Source organism: Arachis duranensis, chromosome 4 (genome assembly GCF_000817695.3).
Source record: "Arachis duranensis cultivar V14167 chromosome 4, aradu.V14167.gnm2.J7QH, whole genome shotgun sequence".
NCBI classification, from domain to species: domain Eukaryota; kingdom Viridiplantae; phylum Streptophyta; class Magnoliopsida; order Fabales; family Fabaceae; genus Arachis; species Arachis duranensis.
Window position 1 is genome coordinate 71,504,993 of NC_029775.3, and position 458 is coordinate 71,505,450.

A 458-nucleotide genomic window follows, 5' to 3' on the forward strand; every position below is an offset into this window, starting at 1 on the left:
GATTCCTAGTAGAGTCAGCTAAGTCTTTGATCAATTGCCATGCTTCGTCCGTAGTCTTGTACTTTTTCATAGAACCATTGCAAGCACCTTCCAGTGTGGTCCTATCTTGAGATCTCAAACCCTGTGTAAAGTAACCGAGCAAAACTATCTTGTCAATCATATGATGGGGACATGCATCTTAAAGTGTATTGAAGCATTCCAAGTATTCATAGAGGGTCTCAGATTCAATCCTGAACGATCATAGACATGTCCTTCCTTAGCTTATCAGCAACTTCAGCTGGAAAGAATTTATCCAGAAATTCTCTCCTAAGTGTATCCCAGTTGGAAACAGTCTCTCGGAGCTGAGTGTAGTACCATTCTCTTGCCTTTCCCTTCAGAGAAAACGGGAAGGCTTTTAATAGAATAGAAACTTCATCAGCGCCATCACGCTTAACAGTAGAACAAGCAGTCTGGAAATC